Raw genomic sequence first — 24811 nt, 5'->3', positions numbered from 1 at the left:
CGCATCCAAGAATTAGCAATATCATAATAAAATTATCGAAAATTACCATCGAAATTATTATTTTCTGTGTTTTATAAATAATTATATTTTTGTAAATTTATCAAAACAAATAAAATTATTAGCTAAATTTATCAAATCAAATTTGAAGTGCAAGTATTTTAATTCTTCTCAATTGCAATGAAATTATAAGGTCGATTACTTGCTTGTATCGGCACTTCAGTGTTTTTTTTTTTCTTTTTAAGCATCGCAACCTCTACTAACAGGAGCGAGCACATCTGTTTTTTCTACCCAATCGCTTCCGCCTAGTATGCCAACTGGCAGAGGGAAAGAAAAAGAGCACCAATTAGAAGTTCCATCCGCAAGCACCTCCAGAACTTCTCCGTCTCCAACAGCAGCCCTTAGAGTCGAAAGGGAAACATCGTCCCGGACTAAAAGCGAATCATCCGCGTCCACGCCAAGGGAAATTGTTAAGGCACCTCTTAGTTCGAGACCCAGTCCACTGATAAAAATCAGACGGCCTTCGTCCAAAGTTAAAAGCGAAGCATACCTGACCACTGCAGTCGGACGTACTAAGGCAACCATTAGCACAAGATCTAGTCCGATTTCCACGCGAGCTAATACCAAAACGGCCCAAAATATGACAGACGCGGCCTTAATGAAGTTTATTGCTGTCACTGATAGGCTAATTCAGTTTGAGGCAAAAATAAACACTCCTGGAGGCTCTGACCCGTCTGTCTCTTTATACGTGTTAGGTCCGTCGTGACTAAGTGCGAGCCTTGTGGGACAAGGTTGAAAAAAGAGTACGAGGTCGGCTCAACAGGAATCTCGGAAGGCGATTCAATGGAAACCATTTCAGTCATGCAGTCCAAGTACGACTATTGTTACTCGGTATATGAGAGATGCGCCGCTAAACTTAGGGAGCAAATAGATACTGCTAACGGCCAAGGTAGACCATCCACTCTGACTGAGCATTTTGAGAACCGAAAATAGTTAGTCGACAGCCAGCTCAAGGTTCTTTTCAACCTGCAGCCAATCTCCCAAGAGTCTGAAACGGCAATTAAGGAACTTCAGAGCACCATTCTGGAGTTATCTGATATTAATATAGAAAACTGAGACGGTATCGTCTTGTTCCTATGTTCCTCCAAATTACCCATATTAACACTCTCCTTATGGGAACAGTCCATCTTCAGAAAAAACGACATCTCATCTTGGCTTGAGATGAATGCCTTTCTCTTGGAACGCTATCGCATTCTAGAAGCGATAGAAGAGCTTAAGCCAAGCGCAAATACTCCGGCGCACTCCAGAATTGTTCGCACAGCACCTCTTACCACTAGAAGGCTTAACTGATTTGAGAATAAGGTCGCTAACAAGCCGCAAGCCTGCTAATTGTGCTGCAGGGAGAATCACCCTATCCGTCTGTTCCCACGATTTCGCCAAATGACCGTTAGCGAACGGGCAACTTACATTAAACAGCAAAAACTGTGTTTGAACTGTTTCGCTAGGGGCATCAATTAACAAGTGTTCACAATTTTTGCCACAAGCAACAGCTCCCTCCAATCAATCCATACAGTCCACTCCATCCCAACCAACGAATTTTCACAATTATGTTGCTATTAACACCCACGGTGTTCTCCTAAGCACGGCTGTTATATATGTTCGCCATTTGGCTCAGCTCGTGCACTGATCGACTCGGGATCAGAGGCAACATTTATTTCCGAGCGACTCTTCCACCTGATAAAGCTGCCGTACAAATCCGTACAGGCACAAGTATCGGGATTAAGTCAAGCTGTTGCAGCCCAGCCTCGCAAGCTCAGCACTCTCTTTATGGGTTCCTTTCCACTTCCATAGCTCCAACCAAAAATATGAAAATCACTTCAAATTCAGAGTTCTTTATATGCAGCCGAATTAATTTGATAATAAAGTGATACTACAAAAAAACCACTGGTTTCCTTCCATCAACACCTGAAAATTAACTTATTTGACGCCACCCCCACAAACATTGGTCCTTCGAGCCGGATATTATCAACCGCTCGCACCTACACAAGTTTTTTAGCAGAGATAAGTAAATACAAAATTTCTTTACTAAATACACAATTCGGCAGTATCCGCCATATATTTTCCGCCATACTTTCCCATACCAAACTTTCCCATACCATACTTTCCCATGCCATACTTTTCCGAAGAAAAGTGATTGGCGATTTTCTGAATGTATATACATGTACATATATATATATAGTTTATACACAGTTTAGTTAAATTTTTTGGTAATTATCCACTTCGAAATTTTTTGTATGTACATACGTACGCACTCGTGCACTTTCCTAACTATAAAACAAAAAAAAAGGTTGAGTTAATTACGTGTCGGCATTTAATCCTACAAGTTGCTTCACAATATTGTTTCCCAATTAATATTGTTATTTTATGTTCTTGGCCCGACACCCAAACATACACCACGTTTACCAGCACGTATTGTACATACGCAGACATATATACACATATCTCGTAATATTTAATAAAAAGGAGAAAGAAGGGCTATCTTCGGCACGCCAAAGATCTAATACCCTTGCAGACCCAATCTTTTCATAATGCTCATAGTGCTTTGCCCTATCTAAGAAGTACCGGGAAAATAGTAAACGCCGAGATTGGTCAAGATTTCTTGATAATCAAAATGTTTTTTCATACAACTTAATTTTCGATCGTACCTATGGCAGCTATATGATAGAGTGCTCCGATCTTAATAGGATTTTGCATATATATGAGGAGCTTAGTAAAACTAATAAATGCCGAGTTTGGTCAAGATATCTTAAAAAACAATATGTTTTTTCATCCAAAAACTTAATTTTCGACCGATCATTTCTATGGCAGCTATATGATATAGTGGTCCGATCTTAATAGGATTTTGCATATATATGAGGAGCTTAGTGAAACTAATAAATGCCGAGTTTGGTCAAGATATCTTGAAAAACAAAATTTTTTTATACAAAAACTTAATTTTCGACCAATCGTTCCCATGGCAGCTATATTATATAGTGGTCCGATCTTAATAGGATTTTGCATATATATGAGGAGTAAAGTAAAACTAATAAATGCCGAGTTTGGTCAAGATATCTTGATAAACAAAATGTTTTTTCATACAAAAACTTAATTTTCGATCGATCATTTCTATGGCAGCTATATGATATAGTGGTCCGATCTTAATAGGATTTTGCATATGTATTAGGAGCTTAGTAAAACTGATAAATGCCGAGTTTGGTCAAGATATCTTGAAAAACAAAATGTTTTTCATACAAAAACTTAATTTTCGACCGATCGTTCCCATGGCAGCTATATGATATAGTGGTCCGATCTTAATAGGATTTTGCATATATATGGGGAGCTTAGTAAAACTAATAAATGCCGAGTTTGGTCAAGATATCTTGAAAAACAAAATTTTTTTTATACAAAAACTTAATTTTCGACCGATCGTTCCCATGGCAGCTATATGATATAGTGGTCCGATCTTAATAGGATTTTGCATATATATGAGGAGTAAAGTAAAACTAATAAATGCCGAGTTTGGTCAAGATATCTTGATAAACAAAATGTTTTTTCATACAAAAACTTAATTTTCGATCGATCATTTCTATGGCAGCTATATGATATAGTGGTCCGATCTTAATAGGATTTTGCATATGTATGAGGAGCTTAGTAAAACTGATAAATGCCGAGTTTGGTCAAGATATCTTGAAAAACAAAATGTTTTTCATACAAAAACTTAATTTTCGACCGATCGTTCCCATGGCAGCTATATGATATAGTGGTCCGATCTTAATAGGATTTTGCATATATATGGGGAGCTTAGTAAAACTAATAAATGCCGAGTTTGGTCAAGATATCTTGAAAAACAAAATGTTTTTTTACACAAATACTTAATTTTCGACCGATTGTTCCCATGGCAGCTATATGATATAGTGGTCCGATCTTAATAGGATTTTGCATATATATGAGGAGCTTAGTAAAACTAATAAATGCCGAGTTTGGTCAAGATATCTTGATAAACAAAATGTTTTTTCATACAAAAACTTCATTTTCGATCGATCGTTCCTATGGCAGCTATATGATATAGTAGTCCGATCCAGCTGGTTTTCACATATGTGCTGCATGCAGCAGAAAGAGGGAGTTCTGCAAAGCAGACGCGCATGAATGTGTGTGTATACATGTATACAGAATTCTTAAGGCTGCTGCCCCATTCAATTGCGCAGTTGCATATAACTTTGGTTTTTCTTAACTGATCTTTATGAAATTTTCTGCAGTATATCGTATTGTACCATAGAAATTTGTGTATTCTGAAAAAATCAATTGCATTTAAATTGTGGTTTAAATTGGTTGGCAATAAAAGTTGGGTTATTAACTTGATTTATAGCTCTGAGGTGGCAGCGGGGAGGTGGCGATAGGTATGAAATGAAAGATACTTGAAATATCTATAATATTCTAGAAGCAACATATCAAGTTTGGTGGCTCTAGCTCTTATTATTTACACAATTCGCTAAAGAAAAAAAGAATGGCGATATCGATTTTTATCGATTGCTTGAAAACGGAGTAAGTTATCGATTATCGGAAACAAACTCGATCTGCGCGGGAACTAGGAGCATCTACATCAAAAATTTCAAATCTTTAGCTCTTTTAGGTTCTGAGATCCTTGAGCTCATACATACGGACGGACGGACCGGTGGACAGACGGACATGGCTAGATCGACTCGGCTATTGATGCTGATCAAGAATATATATACTTTATGGGGTCGGAGATGCTTCCTTCTGCCTGTGACATACATTTGGATTTTGCACAAATATAATATACCCTTATACCCATTTTTAATGGGTTCAGGGTATAATAACAATAGTCCGATTTATTTATACACTTATGCTGTACAAAAACACTACACATTAACGTCAAGGTTCCACTCATCCACTCATCCATGATAGTAGGTATTTTATGAGTACCACAAAAAAGTAAAAAAAAGCTATCCGTTACCGCATCCAAGAATTAGCAATATCATAATAAAATTATCGAAAATTACCATCGAAATTATTATTTTCTGTGTTTTATAAATAATTATATTTTTGTAAATTTATCAAAACAAATAAAATAATTAACTAAATTTATCAAATCAAATTTGAAGTGCAAGTATTTTAATTCTTCTCAATTGCAATGAAATTATAAGGTCGATTACTTGCTTGTATCGGCACTTCAGTGTTTTTTTTTTTCTTTTTAAGCATCGCAACCTCTACTAACAGGAGCGAGCACATCTGTTTTTTCTACCCAATCGCTTCCGCCTAGTATGCCAACTGGCAGAGGGAAAGAAAAAGAGCACCAATTAGAAGTTCCATCCGCAAGCACCTCCAGAACTTCTCCGTCTCCAACAGCAGCCCTTAGAGTCGAAAGGGAAACATCGTCCCGGACTAAAAGCGAATCATCCGCGTCCACGCCAAGGGAAATTGTTAAGGCACCTCTTAGTTCGAGACCCAGTCCACTGATAAAAATCAGACGGCCTTCGTCCAAAGTTAAAAGCGAAGCATCCCTGACCACTGCAGTCGGACGTACTAAGGCAACCATTAGCACAAGATCTAGTCCGATTTCCACGCGAGCTAATACCAAAACGGCCCAAAATATGACAGACGCGGCCTTAATGAAGTTTATTGCTGTCACTGATAGGCTAATTCAGTTTGAGGCAAAAATAAACACTCCTGGAGGCTCTGACCCGTCTGTCTCTTTATACGTGTTAGGTCCGTCGTGACTAAGTGCGAGCCTTGTGGGACAAGGTTGAAAAAAGAGTACGAGGTCGGCTCAACAGGAATCTCGGAAGGCGATTCAATGGAAACCATTTCAGTCATGCAGTCCAAGTACGACTATTGTTACTCGGTATATGAGAGATGCGCCGCTAAACTTAGGGAGCAAATAGATACTGCTAACGGCCAAGGTAGACCATCCACTCTGACTGAGCATTTTGAGAACCGAAAATAGTTAGTCGACAGCCAGCTCAAGGTTCTTTTCAACCTGCAGCCAATCTCCCAAGAGTCTGAAACGGCAATTAAGGAACTTCAGAGCACCATTCTGGAGTTATCTGATATTAATATAGAAAACTGAGACGGTATCGTCTTGTTCCTATGTTCCTCCAAATTACCCATATTAACACTCTCCTTATGGGAACAGTCCATCTTCAGAAAAAACGACATCTCATCTTGGCTTGAGATGAATGCCTTTCTCTTGGAACGCTATCGCATTCTAGAAGCGATAGAAGAGCTTAAGCCAAGCGCAAATACTCCGGCGCACTCCAGAATTGTTCGCACAGCACCTCTTACCACTAGAAGGCTTAACTGATTTGAGAATAAGGTCGCTAACAAGCCGCAAGCCTGCTAATTGTGCTGCAGGGAGAATCACCCTATCCGTCTGTTCCCACGATTTCGCCAAATGACCGTTAGCGAACGGGCAACTTACATTAAACAGCAAAAACTGTGTTTGAACTGTTTCGCTAGGGGCATCAATTAACAAGTGTTCACAATTTTTGCCACAAGCAACAGCTCCCTCCAATCAATCCATACAGTCCACTCCATCCCAACAAACGAATTTTCACAATTATGATGCTATTAACACCCACGGTGTTCTCCTAAGCACGGCTGTTATATATGTTCGCCATTTGGCTCAGCTCGTGCACTGATCGACTCGGGATCAGAGGCAACATTTATTTCCGAGCGACTCTTCCACCTGATAAAGCTGCCGTACAAATCCGTACAGGCACAAGTATCGGGATTAAGTCAAGCTGTTGCAGCCCAGCCTCGCAAGCTCTGCCATTTTAATATTGGCTCTCCTTCTAAGCCTCGTATCCAAATCGAGGCATCAGCCTACGTCCTACCACATTTGGCAGTAAATCTACAGTCATGTTCGATCCCCTAAAGTTTATTGTCAACTCCGCCAAAACTCCGGTTAGCCGACCCTTATTTCCACAAGAGTTCGTAGATAGATGTGCTGATTGGCGCTAATATCCTACCGTCCATTCTAACAGGCGGCTCTTATCTTAATATATGTACCACGTTGCTGGGCCAGGAAACTATTTTCGGGTGGATTTTAACAGGCCCAGTTTCAAAGACCGAATCCACCGCAATCTCGTCATTCGCGACTCGAATATCTGTCCCTCAAGACGAGCAATTAGACGTCATTCTCACAAAATTTTGGGAGGTGGAGGACATTCCAGTCAAACTGGTAAAGAGCTCCGAGTCTTTGTGTGGGAGGTTTTTCATCCGAACAACAATAAGGAACGAGAATGGCAGATATGTAGTCACTCTACCTTTCCGTTTTCCTGATAACATAGACTTAGGACATTCAAGATCTATCGCACTAGCTCAGTTTCTAAAGAACGATAATCGTTTAAAAAGAAACCCTTCTTTGAAAGAGCAGTACGGCCCCGTGATTCGGGAGCATTTCGACTTAGATGATATGACACAAGTCTCTCCAAACAGCAACCCCAATAATTTTAACTCGCCGCATCATGCCGTTTCTAAGCCCGACAGTACCACGCTGTGTTTAACGCCTCCAGCCCTTCTTCCAATGGCAAAAGTCTAAAAGAAATCCTACACACGGGACCAGTACTCAAATCCGATCTGACGATTCAGACAATAAAGTGGCGATTCTACCGCTACGCTTTCAATGTCGATACGATTTATCGGCAAATCCAGGTCAATCCAAGACATACGCCCTACTAACGAATACTATTTCGCAATAAGAACGAAGAACTTTGCGACTTCGAACTCAACACAGTTACCTTTGGGGTAAACTGTGCTCCATGCCTCGCAATCCGGGTCCTTCATTAACTTGCTCGTGATATACAAGAACAATGTCCAATCGCATCCGATATAATTGAAAATTATATGTATGTCGATGAGGTTCTAGCAGGGGCACACATGAAGCAACAAGCAATTTCAGCCATTGCATGGCACTCGACAGAGCTGGGTGCGGATTTCTTAGAAATCAAAGAGGCCAGCGTCGCTTAAACGCAAGGCATTCGATGGGAAGCCACAACTGACCAGTTTTTCTTTGCTCCGTCCAAAATGGTATCTCCGCCTTCGCTCTAAGCGTGAAGTACGATCAAAGATTGCGAAATTGTTCGAGCCTGTTCGATGGCTAGCACCTGTGATAGTTGGAGCAACGACTTTCATGCAAGAGATCTGGCGGAAGATCTCTCTCGAAGAGATCCGTATCCCAAGATGGGTCGATTTTCAGCAAAGGGCAAAGGTGCAGTTATACGGCTTCTGCGACGCGTCTCAGCGCGCATATGGTGCTGCACTTTATTTGCGCGTCAAGATAAACGGATGCATCTCCACTCGTCTTCTCGCAGCAAAAACGAGAGTCGCGGCAGTTAAGACGGTATCACTACCACGCTTAGAGCTGTGTGGCGCCGTTCTTCTTTCCGAGCTCACCACGGCTTTTATTCCTCAGCTCCCCATCCAGAGTAGAGAAAATTTCAATTGGACAGACTCCGCTATTGTTCTTGCCTGGTTGGATAAACCTTCATCCATATGGTCTACCTTTGTGGCTAACCGGGTAGCCAAGATAACATCAACCAATGGCATATGGGCCCATGCTCGATCCGAACATAACCCAGCTGACCTAGCTAGTCAGGGTGTTTCTCCTCGGGACCTATTGGGCAGCACTTTGTGGTGGCATGGACCGGAATGGTTACAGCTACCACACAACCAATGGCCAGTTCCCATTACGGTACTTGAGACAGAGATTGAACAATGCGCAGTGAAGTGCAATGTCTTAAAGCCACCCTCCTATAACCATCGGGAACGATTCTCCAGATTCGACAAGGCATTGCGAGTTATTGCATATGTCTGTCGATTTATCCGATTTATCGATTTATCCAAAGCTCAAGGTCTTGATTAAAATCTACCATAAACTCCTGCAAGGTCTGTGTAATTCACCTTAGACGACTGCAGACCCAACTTATGGGCGAGCTCCCAAGGGCGAGATCAACCTTTTCCCGACCGGGTGTAGACTTTGCCGGACCTTTCGATATTAAAAGCTACATTGGTCGAGCATGCAAAATTTTTAGGGGTTATGTCTGTGTCTTCGTTTGTTTCAGCACGAAAGCAATCCATTTAGAAGCCACCACAGATCTAACCACGGAGAGATTCCTGGCCGCATTTTCACGATTTATAGCAAGGCGTGGCCTTCCACAACAGATGTACTCAGATAATGGGAAAACATTTGTGGGAGCGTCATCCGTTCCTTCGAGAGATTTCTTGCAGGCGACCAAAGAGCTCACATTATCCAAGCATAGTCATCAAAACTTGTGTTGGCATTTCAATCCTCCTGGCGCTCCTCACATGGGCGGATTGTAGGAAGCAGGTGTCAAAAGCTACAAATCCACCTCATCCACAAAATATACATTTGAGAAGTTCGCGACTCTCCTCTCCAAAATTGAAGCCTGTCTTAACTCCAGGCCAATATCTCCAATGTCCGAAGATGCGACTGATTAATTGGCTCTAAGTCCAGGCCACTTCCTAGTTGTCGGCCCTCTTCTGTCAATTAACGAGTCAGAAATCAAAGAAGACGCAATTTCTATAATTAGCCGATGGCCGATGGCGCTCCGCCAGCAATTCTGCTTCCGATGGAAGCATGAGTATTTTAAAGAGGTCCATAAGCGAAATAAATGGCAGACCCCTACAAGGGACCTCCAGGTCGGTGAAATGGTGATTATCAAGGAAGACAATCTACCAATAAATGAATGTCGCCTTGGCCGAGTCCAGCTGGCTGTGTGGATCTGCTTACAGCTCGTGCGGTCATCCGAAGGCCAATAGCCAAATTGGTCCTTCTTCCTAGTGAGGGAAATAATACCACCGACTAACCCTTAAAAGCAATTAATCCCTCTTTCAAAAACGAAACCTTCATATAATAACCCCCCTTCTACATCTTATTTTCCAGTTCACTCCTCTGTAGAGAACCAGTTTGGACCCTTAACAAAGAGATCAAACCAACGCAAAGGAATGGACTCCCTTAGATGCCGAATGTGTAGAGGCATCCATGCGTTACGCACGTACCATCGTTTTTTGTAGCTTACCCACAAGAAGCGCCTCCGAGCCGTTTTAATCAATAAATATTGTTGCAACTGCCTGGCTCATCAGCACTCAGGGGAGTCATGTCACAGTGGAGCCAAGTGCAAAATTTGCAAAAAGGACCACCACACCTCACTCCACATGCGTGATCCCCGTAGCGCTCGACCCTCAGTCAGCCAACAGGCCCACAAGAAGAGCTTCTGGCTCCACGCACTCCAGCGGCACATCACCCCCAAGCCCGAGACGTTCTACTATACGGACGTCGCTTACGTCCCTTCTCCAGCACAAGGGTGTCAGTATACTGCCCACCACCATCGTGCTCCTCCACACCGGAAAAAACACTCTCGAGACGCAAAAGGAATGTGCACAGCCAGGTGGTCTTGATGGCTGACACGCAACTCAATTGCATAACTCCAGCCCGAGCTATTAAAGTGGACATGAAGGACCCGTTCAGCAACCTCGTTTTGGCGGACAACGACGTGTTCCGCTAATCTCCAGTACCTTTGGTACTCGGTGCCGACGTCTACCCAGACATCATCCTACCAGGTATCCTCCCGAGCCAAGGCGGTCGGCCGATGGCTTTAAATTCTAAATTTGGATGATACTCTCTGGCACATTCACGCAATAGGAATCCTGGCAATATACATATTGCCAGGGAGGGGGAGAATGTTCATGCCTGTTCATTGCTAGTCTTTATATGCTAATAAACTGATACTACAAAGGAACCACTCGTTTCCTTCCGTCCAAACATGAAGAATACTTATTTGAGTCCACCCCTACAAACAAACGGTAAGCGCACAAAACGCGACGAATCGTGCAGCTGCTTATGTACAAGTGTATGCATATAAGTTGATCCGGCCTATTACCACACATCTTCCGGCGTCTAAGTATATGCGTTTTTTGGGAGCTGTCAATTGTGAGTTTACAAAGGCGTTTTGCGTTTGCCTAATTACAACAAGTTACGATAATTATTTTTCACTTAAGTTATGACAATTTTACTTGGCAATTTTTGTACCAACTGTTTTTGAAATTACGTTATAATTATGTTTATTTATTGAATTTAAATCATTTATAAAGTTTTTTGGCTGAGCGTCAAAACAGTTTTTCTCTTCGCCTAGATTAATGACTCAAGAGAAAGTGTAAAAGATGAAAGAATATGCAATTTTATAGTAGCTCTGATGCGGGCAATACTGGATTTCTAACCTTGTTAACCACAAACAGCTGTTTTTCTAAACTAAGTGTAATACTTTTTTTTATGATTGCATTATGTTGAATTATCCAGTCCAGTTTATTATTTGACTTATTGAGCGCATCGACATGTTTACTCTGATGCTCAGCGAAAAGTAACGCCAAACGTTAAAAGCATTTTAATATCGGACTGAAAATAATAAAAGCCTTCTTGGTTACATTGAAACTTTTGTATGAATAAGTGTTTGTATGTATTTTAATACTCATTATTCTAACCCACCTCCTTAAAAAGACACATTGACCTTTTTAATTATAATTATTAATGTTACAATACAGTTTCTTCTAGAACAAGTTGCTCCTTCTGGGAACAATATTAATGATCCACATATGTCCAGAAATAGTTATTTTCAAAACAAGTTATAAGATTTTTGGTAACCCAGAAAAAACCTTAAATGGATCATGGCTTAATAAAAACTGTACGAAATTAAAAAAAAATTAGGTTGTGAGACCCAATTCGTTCCTGAGGGTCACAGATCTGGATGCAGGCAACATCTTTGTCAGGATATCGGCCACATCTATGGAAACATATACAAGAGTGAATAGTTTATTTCAATTTACTCACTTAAAAAATTGTACTTTATATCAATCTTCCATTATCAATGCAGATGATGAGCTTCTCAATTACAGCAAGCCCAATATATCTTAATAAACATTAGTTCGCACAATTTCCAAAAACTTCGCTTTTGCTAATGTATCCCAATCACTCATGCCACAAGAGATAATTTAAATCTATTTTAGATTCAGTAGCAAATGCTTTATGGTTTAAATTGAATTCAACCATAGGAACATTTGTTTCATGCACACCTTTCAAAAAGTCTTGTCCGTTCTGAAAGACTCTTACACCAGTTGAGTTAAACTCAATTGTCATACGATACAGTATAATATTTTCATCTAGATTACTTTTTAGTTTTACGTAGCAGTAGCATAAATGTACTCTCGAAATTATGCAATAACAATCTCAATTGGTGACTCCAGGATAATATATTCCACAAACAGTTTTGTCATATGGTCCGAGGTTCCAGAATCCAATATAAATGAGACATTACTTCCGTCTTTATAATTCATGCCCTGCTGTCTCAACATAACTGCAAAGCCTCCGTTGGGTTGTGCACTTACTGTTTGGGGCTGTTTATTTTAGTTGTTTTGCAAACTCATTTAATTTTAAAATGTCCCTTTAAAATAATAGAAAATAAAGTTAAAAGTATGTGTGACACTTTATCCGGCTCCTTTATTTTAGCTCCCGATTTTATTAACTCTTTCATCATTTCGTCAAATCTATTAAAATGACTCATAGCTGCAGGGTTGCCATAAAATGTATATGTTAAATGCTTCCATACTAACTGCTTCAAACTTCTCTAAAATTTACCTTACAGAATAATCATTATCAGCAAAGTGAAAGAAATGGATCGCTAAGAAATTTAACTATAAAATGTATGCTGCTCTCTGTGCATTAGCCCATTTATCGTCAATATATTCTGGTTTCTCTTTTTTAATAACATATAAAAGATTTATTCTGAGCACAAAGATCCTTTTTACGTAATTTACATATAGAATATTGCTCTCCATTAAAAGGGGTAATATTTTCGAATTTGCATTCCTTTGACAATGTTTTTTTAATTTCTTAAATGTTTTCCCGTAGAACTCTTGAATGCTACACTTACAATTTAAAATGTTTTCAAGTATTTGTGCAGGGCTTTGTTCTCCTCAGAGTCACTGTAAACAAACAAAGGAGTTATCTTTATTACGCGTTGCCAGATAAACACACGCACATATAAACGTTTAAAAAAAGGCCAAAAGGGCTATTTAGAAACTTGTATTGTTATACCCTGAGCCTATTGAAAATGGTTAAAATTTGGTATCTTGTATTTGTGCAAATGTAAGTAACAGGCAGAAGGAAGCATCTCGGACGCCATATATTCTTGATCAGCATCAACAGCCGAGTCAATCTACCCATGACCGACTGTCTGTCCGTCTTCCCGTATGTATGAACGCAAGAATCTTAGAAACTATAAGAGCTAGAGAGTAGAGCTGTAGGTCTCCTAATGCCGGCGCAGACCGAGTTTGTTTCCGATAATCGATAACTTACTCCGTTTCTAAGCAATTGCTGTAAATAGGTATCAAAATCTGTGTCTTGAGAAAATTGGTAAATAATAACAGCTAAAGTCACCAAAAGTGATGTGCTTTATAATAATATTTGCGTGTGTTTTTTTTTGTTTCTTATATTTGACAATTATTCTTTGCTTAGCACTTATAAATAATATACTTATAATTTTGCATAGTGTTGTTAGTGTTACAATTCGAAAGGTATTATACATTTTTGTGTAATTTTGTTACATTATTTCTTACATAAATCGTTTGCGTATAATCTAGTAGTGTGCTTGTGATTATTATTTCACCTAATTGGATTGAACAGTTTTCGATTTTATAACGTTGTTACCTTCTATTATTATTTCGATATTATTGTAATTTTGTCTCAAAAGTGTTTGTTGTTGGTTCCTTGTAATGAGCAAATTAGGCTCGATGTAATTGATTTCCCAATTTTTTTTTGATTTGGAAAACTACATCCGGTTGTGGTTTGAGTCAAAATTCCTGTTATGCATTTATTCGTAATTAATTCTTTTTTGTTTGCCGTCTAGGCTTGTTTGTTTCGTATGAAGTATTTGACGTGGATGACTTCTGTTAAAATATTATTATCATTATCTGGATAAGGTAATAATTCAAAGATTGGCGTTTTGTTTATCTCTCGTGAAATATGGGAAATGATTAAAATTTCGTTGGTGTCCGTTTTTAACCAGGTTGAGGTTTTGATATAGCATTATTCTGAACTAACATGTTGTAAGGTGACATGTTTTATTAATTTTGGATTGAAAATTCCCAGTCAAGTTAATTGCATACCTAACTCTATGTCTTCTATGTATTCGGTGTATTCCTGGAAGTTAAATATGAGGTGAGCTAAACTTAGGCTTTCCTCGTCTGCTTGATTTAAATAATTTATGGTTTCTATGCCTGTATTGACTGCTTCTATTACTTGATTTAGTTCGTTTGCTTGCACGCTATTTTCAGCTATACTATTCATTTTGGATTCTAATTCCTCATTATCTTGTTGTTCTAATGGGCCATAAAGTTAGCAAGACCGCGTTTGCTTTGCTTTGCTATTCATATTCCATTCATTCTTCTTTCTAATTTTTCTTTTAAGTACTTTATTTGTGGATATGTTTCGAATTCTTCAGCTTGTTACATTATTATACCCTTGCAGAGGGTATTATAATTTTGTCGTGAAATGTGTAACGCATAGAAGGAGACATCTCCGACCCCATAAAGTATTGTATTCTTAATCAGCATCAACAGCCGAATCGATATAGCCATGTGCGTCTGTCCGTCTGTCCGTCTGTGTGTTTCTATGCGAACTAGTCCCTAAATTTTAAAGCTATCTTAATGAAACTTTGCAGAACTCCCTCTTTCTGTTGCACGCAGCACATATGTAAAAACCAGCTGGATCGGACCACTATATCATATAGCTGCCATAGGAACGATCGGTCGAAAATTAAGTTTTTGCATGAAAAAACATTTTGTTTATCAAGATATCTTGACCAAACTCGGCATTTATTAGTTTTACTTTACTCTTCATATATATGCAAAATCCTATTAAAATCGGACCACAATATCATATAGCTGCCATAGAAACGATCGGTCGAAAATTAAGTTTTTGTATGAAAACATTTTGTTTTTCAAGATATCTTGACCAAACTCGGCATTTATTAGTTTTACTTTTCTATTCATATATATGCAAAATCCTATTAATATCGGACCACTCTATCATATAGCTGCCATAGGAACGATCGGTCGAAAATTAAGTCTTATGAAAAAACATTTTGATTATCAAGATATCTTGACCAGGCTTAGCATTTACTATTTTCCCGGTACTTCTTAGAAAGGGGCAAAGCACTATGAGCATTATGAAAAGGTTGGGTCTGCAAGGGTATGAGATTTTTGGCGTGCCGAAGATAGCCCTTCTTTCTCGTTTTGTTTTAAGTTTGTTCTCTTTTAGTTATATTAACGGACAGATAGTGGTATTCGTAGTTTACGATTAAGTGTATTACTCCTGTCTTAAGGATAAAGTAGCCATTTTTAGCTTGGGTTGGGTTGATTTCTAACCTTTGGAGTTTGACTTCTCGGATGAAATTGCTTATTAGGAAAACATGCTGTTAGTTTAAGTTGGGCTCTCTTGGCCTTTTGATCTGGAATTATCATATCTGCTTAGATTCATTTTTATACCCTTGCAGAGAGTATTATAATTTTGTCGTGATATGTGTAACGCATAGAAGGAGACATCTCCGACCCCATAAAGTATATATATTCTTAATCAGCATCAACAGCCGAGTCGATATAGCCATGTCTGTCTGTCCGTCTGTCTGTTTCTATGCAAACTAGTCCCTCAGTTTTAAAGATATCTTAATGAAACTTTGCAGAACTCCCTCTTTCTGTTGCACGCAGCACATATGTGAAAACCAGCTGGATCGGACCACTATATCATATATCTCCCATAGGAACGCTCGGTCGAAAATTAAGTTTTTGTATGAAGAAACATTTTGTTTTTCAAGATATCTTGACTAAACTCGGCATTTATAAGTTTACTTTACTCCTCATATATAAACGAAATCCTATTAAAATCGGACCACTATATCATATAGCTGCCATAGGATCTATCGGTCCAAAATTAAGTTTTTTATATGAAAAAACATTTTGTTTTTCAAAATATCTTGACCAAACTCGGCACTTATTAGTTTTACTTTACTGCTCATATATATGCAAAATCCTATTAAGATCGGACCACTATATCATATAGCTGCCATAGGATCGATCGGTCGAAAATTAAGTTTTTGTATGTAAAAACATTTTGTTTTTCAAGATATCTTGACCAAACTCGGCATTTGTTAGTTTTACTTTACTCCTCATATACGTGCAAAATCCTATTAAGATCGGACCACTATATCATATAGCTGCCATAGGAATGATCGGTCAAAAACTATTTGACCTGTCTATTTTAAACTCTTGGCGTTCCTAGCTTAAGTTTGTTATTTTAGTTTTTTTCCTTGAGCGTTTATTTCCTTGAGCGTTATATGCGGGGGTTCCGGTATATATGAAAATATCGGCTGGTGTTCTACCAGTTGAATTGTGTTTTGTCTTATGATTATACGTATAAAGTATCGTTTCAAGTTTTGTTAATTTATTTTCCGGATCGGTCTCGATGTTAATTATTCTTAGCTTTTCATTACCTCTTTGCTAGTGGTTATAATTGGAGTGCTGCGCACATGAATGCTGAATCTTTATCTGCTTTGATTTCTATTGGTTTACCCATTAGGTTGAAATTTTGGAGGATTGATCGTTTTGTTTCGAGCCAATATCTGCTGTTTAATCTATGTAAGAAAGGAACTGTTTATTATCATATTTCTCTCGGGAATAAAACGTTTCTGGAGTCGTTTGGAAAGAAAGTTTAGTATTTCCATGTCCGGCTTTGGCTATATTGCATATTTCGTATTCATGTTTTGTATCAACTTTTGATGGTTAGGGTAATAGTAGTTTTCCTTAAAAAGGGCTGTGACTTTTTTTATGCCTGGATGCAATAAGTCTTTATGACTTTTAAGGATGATTTCCTTGAGGTTATTATGAGGCATAGTTATGGAAGTAATTTACACTTTTTTTTGTGCATAGGTATTCTTTAATCATTTCTTTAGCGTATTCATGGGTAATTTTCCGATTAAAAATTTTAATTCTTAATTTGTGGAAGTAGTGTATTGTTTCTACATTGTTGATTGCAACTTTTATAAACTCTAGTTGCCTGTTATTACAATTAATAGATCTTTCTGTGATATGAATGTGGTTTTCATTGTCTTCCTGTGCACTGTGAATTGTTGTGGCTACGCTATAAGGAGTTTCGCCTAATAGATTTTCGTCTATGTTAATTCGTGAAAATGCCGTTGCTACTTAAATTTTCTTCCCAGGGACATATTTGATATGGTAATCAAACTCATCTAGCCAAACTAGAGGCTTGTGATCACTAAGAATATGGAATAGATAGGAGCTGAAGTATTTAGTGGCCCAGCCAATAGTTGTTTTTCTATTGCCGAATAATTAATTTCGTGTTCATTTAGTGTTCTACTTGCGTTGCTGATTGGTTTATGCTGTTGCGATAATACTGCTTCGATAGCAATACTACTGGTAGCTGTAGTTAGTGAGAATCGTTTTTCGAAATTGGTATACACAGGTATCGGATCGGCCTTTATAAGTAATTTTAACTTCTCAAATGTTTTGATGTATGGTTTATCCTTTGTTTATTACTGCACGCTTTTTTAGTTTAGCTGTCATTCGCTTTGCTATTTTCGTAACATATATGAACTTTTGATTAAATCCGCAAAGTCCTAAAAATGATTTGATTCCATTCGTTGTTTTAGGTTTTAGGAATTTTTTAATTGGCTCAATTTTGGCTGGGTTATATTTTATACCTGCTGTTGTTATTATATGACCTAGGAATTCAGACTGTTTTTTCATGAGTGTACATTTGTCAAGTTGTAACTTAGATTTGCCTCTTTTAATTTCGTGAATACCCTCCTCAACGACAATATATGTTCCTCCAATGAAGTGTAGTATAAAAAAATTTCGTCCATATAGACAAGACAATCTACGTAGATTAAATCTTCAAGCAGATTGTTCATGCAGCGTTGGAACGTTGCATGTGCGTTTTTCAACCTAAACGGCATTTGAGTGTACTCGTAATGTGAATTTTTAGTTGAAAAGGCTGTTTTGGAATTGAATATTCATCCATTTGGATTTGGTGAAAACCCTAAGGAAGGTCAATGGTAGTATAATACTGACATTTTCCAAGTTTGTCTGGTATACTATCCATTTCTGGTATGGGGTATTTGTCGTCAAAAGTGCCTTCATTTAAGTTTCGATAGTCAATGACTATCCCAAATTTTTGTTTGCCGGATGCATCCTTCTTTTTGGGTTTAATCCAAATTGGCGAACAGTAAGGAGATTTCAACCTACAAATTATGCCTTGTTTGATCATAGTTTTTATCTGATTTCCCAGCTTTTAGTCGAATGCTTGGGCATATTTGTATGGTTTTCTATAAACCGGGTCTTCATATTTTGTTTGGATGACATGTTTAACCGTGCTTGTGGAAGTCAAAATTTCACCTTCCCGGTATTGGATATCACAAAATTCATGTAAGATTTTTGTTAGTTTGCCTTTCTCTTCATCGTTTAGAAAATCCAGGCGGAATTCGATTCTGAGAGTTCGTTGTTGATGGCGAACACAAATTGTTCGCCTTCAGAAGGGGGCGGTACGAGATACTCAATTTTTGACTGATTCGCTGGCAATTCAATTTCAGAATTGTTTTGCATGGTAAATGTATATTCATTTATCCGTATAGTTTTATCTTCGTAATTTATTAGGTACTCTCTAAGAAGTGTCAACCTAATAGTGAGTCATAATTTTCTGAAAAATTATGCCTATGAAAATTCTGATGAGTGGGGCAAAGTTTGCTGGGTTTCAGCGAAATATTTTTATTTATTTTTATTTTTCTTTTCTCGTGAAATGTGTAACGCATAGAAGGAGACATCTCCGACCCCATAAAGTATATATATTCTGCGATAGGATCTATCGGTCCAAAATTAAGTTTTTGTATGAAGAAACATTTTGTTTTTTAAGATATCTTGACTAAACTCGGCATTTATTAGTTTTACTTTACTCCCCATTTATATGCAAAATCCTATTAAGATCAGACCACTATATCATATAGCTGCCATAGGATCTATCAGTCGAAAATTAAGTTTTTGTATGAAAAAACATTTTGTTTTTTTTTTAGATATCTTGACCAAGCTCGGCACTTATTAGTTTTACTATGCTCCTCAGATCGGACCACTATATCATATAGCTGCCATAGCAACGATCGGTCGAAAATTAAGTTTTTGTATGAAAAAACATTTTGCTTATCAAGATATCTTGCCCAAACTCGGCATTAACTATTTTCCCTGTGCTTCTTAGATACGGGCAAAGCAGTATAAGCATTATGAAAAGATTGGGTCTGCAAGGGTATTAGATCTTCGGCGTGCCGAAGATAGCCTTTCTTTCTCGCTTTTTATTGGAATTGGCTTGACTGTTTTGATTGTGTGGCTTCTTATTTCTATCGGTTAATCTCACATTATAGACGCCTTCTCTTTGAGCTTTTGTTATATAATGACGGGCTAATGTCATGTCGGGCATCTTCATCATAATATGGTTTTTAACTGTGTTCTTTAATGCATTTGTACACATGGTATACATCTTATTGTGTTCTAGTATTAACTTATTGGATATAATATTATTAGTATTAACTTATTGCATATCTACAAACTTACGAAGACTTCCGGAAAATGGGGTATTGCAAATCCTTATTAAAAGCTCTTCGCATAGCGCCTGCGTTTTGAACTCTGACCTCAAATCGGTCCAGGTGTTGGCAGCGGATAGCTGCGTGAGCCTCTGCGCGGCTTTGCTATTTGAATTTAGATGGCTCCAAACAGTAAGCTGTGTTGGCGTGTATTCCTCGTTGGATATAACTGCATGATGAAGTCGATGCGTTGAAACGTTGGCACTTGCCTTATAGTTGCAATACTGGCTCATTTGCTTGGTCTATGATGTTCTTTTCTTTTGTTGTTCTTGGTGTAGTTTTTTATTTGTTTAGGGATGGCGTAATTTCGAGCACGTTAACAATGTCATGCAGGGATCAAAAGATGTACAAGGACAAGGGCACACTCACTGTTGCGTAGTAAACTAAATTCACTACTCAGTTATTCTGATTGTCCAAAGGATTAATACTTAGTTGAGTATTGCAATGTCGGGCTTTTGATTGACCTGGGATCTTATAATCCGTGAACGGTCATTGAGCACTCGCGGCAAGTTTCGCGCGTGTTTTTTTTTGCGGACAAAATTTTCGAATGATTGTGCGCTCGCGTCGATCATCAGCGCCGACCACGATTTGCTTTAAAGGGATAATGATTGTCCCTTAATTGTCTCTTATTACTCGCGTATCCTACCGGCTGCGACAATTACACGGCACGCCGAAGATCTAATACCCTTGCAGACCCAACCTTTTCATAATGCTTTTAATACTTGCCCGTAACTAAGAAGCACAGAGAAAATAGTTAAAGCCGTGTTTAGGCACGATATACTGATAAACAAAAAAGGGTTTTAATCAAAAACCTAGTTTTCGACCCACCGTTCCTATGGCAGATATATGATATAGTAGTCCGATGTAAATAAGATTTTGCAAATTAAGGGAGCACAGTGAAATCTTTTTGCGCCGTGTTTAATCAAAATATCTTGACAAGAAAAATTTCCATACAACTTAATGTTCGAGCGATCGTGCCTTTATCGGCATTATGATATAGTGTACCGATCTTAACAGGATTTAGCACTTATAGGAAGAGCATAGTAAAACTAAAAAATTTTGGTCAAGATATCTTGAAAAACAAAATGTTTTTTCATACAAAAACTTAATTTTCGACCGATCGTTCCTTTGGCAGCCTTATGATATAGTGGTTCCAATCCATCTGGTTCTGACATATGTGCTGCGTGCAACAGAAAGAAGGACTTCTGCAAAGTTTCATTAAGAAAGCTTTAAGACTGAGAGACTAGTTCGGATAGAAACAGACAGACGCACAGACGGACAGGCTATATCGACTCGGCTGTTAATGCTGGGTCGGAGATGTCTTCTTCTATGCGTTACACATTTCACGACAAAATTATAATAATGAGAAGCAACCCGCAAGAAAACCATAATTCCAACCCGACATCAGAAATGGAATCTGTGCCAACTCCTGCATTGTCCACAGATCAGTGGCGTGTTATTTTGGAAATACAGAATCGAAATTTTATGAAAATGTTCAAAGGTATGCAGGCATCTGCGCGTCTGCAAAATCATGTGGTCTTACCAGAATTTAACATTGATGCGATTGATGCTGATGCGACTCAATGGTGTACAGCAGCACGCGAAATTATGGATAAGCAGCCGGTCGATGGAAACGCGCTTATTGTGCTGTTCGGCAGTTGTATGCAGGGAAGTCCTTTACAGTGGCTTGAGCAGATCAGTTCAAAGAATTGCTTGTGTAGCGTTTCGAAATTGAGGAAACTTCAGCTGCTACATGCCTCACACTATATGCACTAACCTCTAAATGGCGAAACAAGAGTACAGAGGAGATAGCTGTATCGACTGTGCTTGCGCACATGGAAAAATCTTGACAGTCGTTTGCAGCGCATGGAGTTCCCGTCCAATATACAAACGAGAAGTCAACTTGAAATGGAACTGAAGACGTTTTTATTTGACAAAAAGCGCAGGGCTGAAAGTTCTAATGGAACAAGTGGTGACTATGAGCGAACAAAATTTGTGTGCCCCTTATGCAAGAAAGCAGGACACAAAATGGCGGACTGTAAACTCAAACGTTCTGGAACGGAAAATAAACCACAACCGACATCTTGCAAATTGCTGCACGAGTAATGCAACGAAATCTGGAGCGGTTTCCGAGAAGAAATGTAATCAGTGCTTTGTGTTTGAGCCTAGGGGAACAATGATAGATCAAGGTGAGACCTTTCCAATTGGGAATGCTCGCTTATTCTAAGCAGTGCTGCCGATAAATTTGATGGCAAGCTCGTTAACAATGCTGTCATAATACGGGGTATTGGCGACGCTGGCAAATACAGCACCCACCAAAAGTTATGCAAATATTCGATTAACGCAAATATCATAGAAATACTATTCCATGTTATATCAGACAAGCATATCACCAATTTTATTGTAATCGGTAGAGAAATCCTTAATGAAGTATATGAAATTTCGTTAAATTCTGATAAAGTGTCTGAGTCATCTGCCATTTCATTTTATATTGATACTGATTACTTGGTAACGACAAAGATAACTTGATTAAATTACTTAAAAATTCTTCAGCAGCATTTACTGATGGAATCCCTCGCACAAAGGTTAATACAGGTGAAATGACCATTACGTTGATTGGCCCTTACAAAACGGTGCAGAGGCGTCCATATCGACTGAGTCCTAATAAAAAAGAAATTGTACGTGAACGGATAAATGAATTGTTAAACTGTGACATCACTCGAACTAGTTGTTCCTTCTATGCTAGTCCTATATTATTATTTAAAAAGCAAAATGGATCAGAAGGCCTTTGCATTGATTTTCGTGAGCTAAGCACCAATACGGTTTCTGCTAGGTTTCGTTTGCCACTTATTAATGACCAAATTGCTCGACTCAGGGGTTCAAAGTATTTTACGTTTTTAGATATGGCTAGCGGGTACCTTCAGATTCCAATTCACCTTATTCTATTGAATATACTGCGTTTGTGACACCTAAAGTGTAGCACGAGTATTTGACAATGCCATTTGGCCTAAAGAACGCTCCGTCCGTTTTCCAGCGAACCGTTCTAAAGGCTTTGGGAAATACATACCTACGTGATAGTGTACATGGTCGATATCATGGTAATATCACCAACCATAGTATTGGGTTTTGAGAGATTAAAGGTTGTGTTAGATGTGCTGAAAGCGGCTGGATTCTTATTCAATATTGCTAAATGTGGGTTTCTAAAAACCACTGTAGAGTATCTGGGGTTTGTGGTGCGAGCTGGAGAGTTGGGACCTAAACCGCGAAAAATTTTTTCTTTGGCATCTTAATTCCGTAAATTCGTGCCTTAATTCTCTCAGATTATGAAACCAATATATTGACTAACTTCGAGCAAAAACGTTTTTAGTTGGAATGATTAATTGGAAGAAATTAGAATACAAATCATTGCGGTTCTTACAAATGAGCTAGTGTTGCACAAACTTATAAATTAATAAAAGGAGTTTTGTTTCGCAAAATTCAAAGAAATGGAAAGACACGATGTTTTTCCGTATCCATTTTGATGGTCCGTGATAAATCATGTTCACAAATCGATCATGCACTTGGAATGGAAGAAAACGCTTGAGAAGACCTGCGACTATTATTGATTGCTAAGATGAATAAGTATGTTAGAAAATTTGTAGATAGTTGCATCACATGTAAAACAGTAAAACAGAGTGGTAAAATTCAAGTTGAGTTACACCCAATCCCAAAGTCGATGCATACGGTGCATATCGACATTACTGGAAAGCTTAGTGGAAAGAATGACCTTAATAGTGCAAATTAATGCTTTCACTAAATTTGTTTATTTGTTTCATATCTTAAAATTAGATACCGATAGTTGCCTTCAGGCAATGAAATCATCTATTTCTTTACTTAGAGTTCCGAACAGAATAATTGCTGATCAAGGTAGGAGCGCTTTATGAGCACTTTATGTGAACAAGTCCCCGGTCTTGGCAGGATGCTCTTGCCGAGGTACAGCTTGCGTTGAATTGCACAGTTAGTAGTGTAATCAAAGAAAGTCCTCTTTTGTTTCTAATCGGCAAAGAGGCACGTCCTCTGGGTTTGATTCCACCGTGCAATACAGAGATTAAGATCGACAAAGCAGATATTGGAGATAGGGCATTAGAAAACATAAATAACCAGGAGATTTATGACAAACCCAGATTCGACAAAAATAAATCAGCTGTCATTAGACTCAAAGTTGCGGATTATGTTCTATTAAAATAAAATGAAGAGCGGCATCAGACCAAGTTGGATGCAATGTTTAGAGAACCTCCTTTGGTTAGTGGAGTTTTAGAAGGGGACAGGTACATTTTGAAGTAATTTGATAATAAGAGAACATATAAATATTGCAATGAGAATTTGAGAAAGATGCCAGATGGTTATGTTCCGGAGGAATTGGAATACCCGTCTGAGATTTGTTAACAATATTGTGAGATATTCGAGTGGAAATAACCTGGCGAATGTATAAATGATGCATTGTTATGGCATAGTAATATTTGGTTGATTTTGAAAAGAAAAATATGGTTTTGAGACATGAAATACCTGCATCATTGCGCAATCACAAGTGTAAAACGAAAGTTGGAACAAGGCGTGTGGCGCCCTTGACGGAACCATGCTCATAATCAAAAGGATATCATAGAGAAAATAACTTAAGTCGAATTATAAACCCTTAAGTTTTTGTATGAAAAAACATTTTGTTTTTTTTTAGATATCTTGACCAAGCTCGGCACTTATTAGTTTTACTATGCTCCTCAGATCGGACCACTATATCATATAGCTGCCATAGCAACGATCGGTCGAAAATTAAGTTTTTGTATGAAAAAACATTTTGCTTATCAAGATATCTTGCCCAAACTCGGCATTAACTATTTTCCCTGTGCTTCTTAGATACGGGCAAAGCAGTATAAGCATTATGAAAAGATTGGGTCTGCAAGGGTATTAGATCTTCGGCGTGCCGAAGATAGCCTTTCTTTCTCGCTTTTTATTGGAATTGGCTTGACTGTTTTGATTGTGTGGCTTCTTATTTCTATCGGTTAATC

The sequence above is a fragment of the Drosophila virilis genome, unplaced genomic scaffold, assembly GCF_030788295.1.
Source record: "Drosophila virilis strain 15010-1051.87 unplaced genomic scaffold, Dvir_AGI_RSII-ME tig00001725, whole genome shotgun sequence".
Classification (NCBI taxonomy): Eukaryota; Metazoa; Arthropoda; class Insecta; order Diptera; family Drosophilidae; genus Drosophila; species Drosophila virilis.
This window is presented reverse-complemented; position numbering follows the sequence as displayed.